The 446-nt window shown below is 50.2% G+C and overlaps 1 pseudogene; it reads right to left on the bottom strand.

Annotated features, from left to right (window-relative positions):
• Nucleotides 1–94, bottom strand: LOC119351420 (annotated as a pseudogene).
• Nucleotides 95–446: the final 352 nt, after the last annotated feature.

Here is a 446-nt window from a genome sequence, read left to right as displayed (position 1 = left end):
GAGGTCACCCATCCTAGTACTACTCTCGCCCAAGCACGCTTAACTTCGGAGTTCTGATGGGATCCGGTGCTTTAGTGCTGGTATGATCGCATCAGACATGTTACCCCCGTCTTCGTCCTTTATCCTTGGCCCTCCCAGCTCCACTACAAAGACAATTGTACATTGCTTTGGCCGCTCCCTCTCAACTACGGAGACGAGTTTAACGCGGTTTCCACCCCTTCCTCTCAACCGCACCAGTGCACGCTTGCCGCGCCACAACGCCGTCGCTAGACTCGTAAATAGTGAGCACCCAGCTATAACTTACCGCACTCGTGCAAAATAATAAAACACGGTAAATATATTACTTACACGTGCGTTTTGTTTTGCAAGCGGCGCAAAAAAAATTAAAAAGGGAATGCAACACGTGGACTTCCCAGGAGGTCACCCATCCTAGTACTACTCTCGCC

This window comes from Triticum dicoccoides, chromosome 1B (genome assembly GCF_002162155.2).
Source record: "Triticum dicoccoides isolate Atlit2015 ecotype Zavitan chromosome 1B, WEW_v2.0, whole genome shotgun sequence".
Lineage (NCBI taxonomy): Eukaryota > Viridiplantae > Streptophyta > Magnoliopsida > Poales > Poaceae > Triticum > Triticum dicoccoides.
This window is presented reverse-complemented; position numbering and strand designations above follow the sequence as displayed.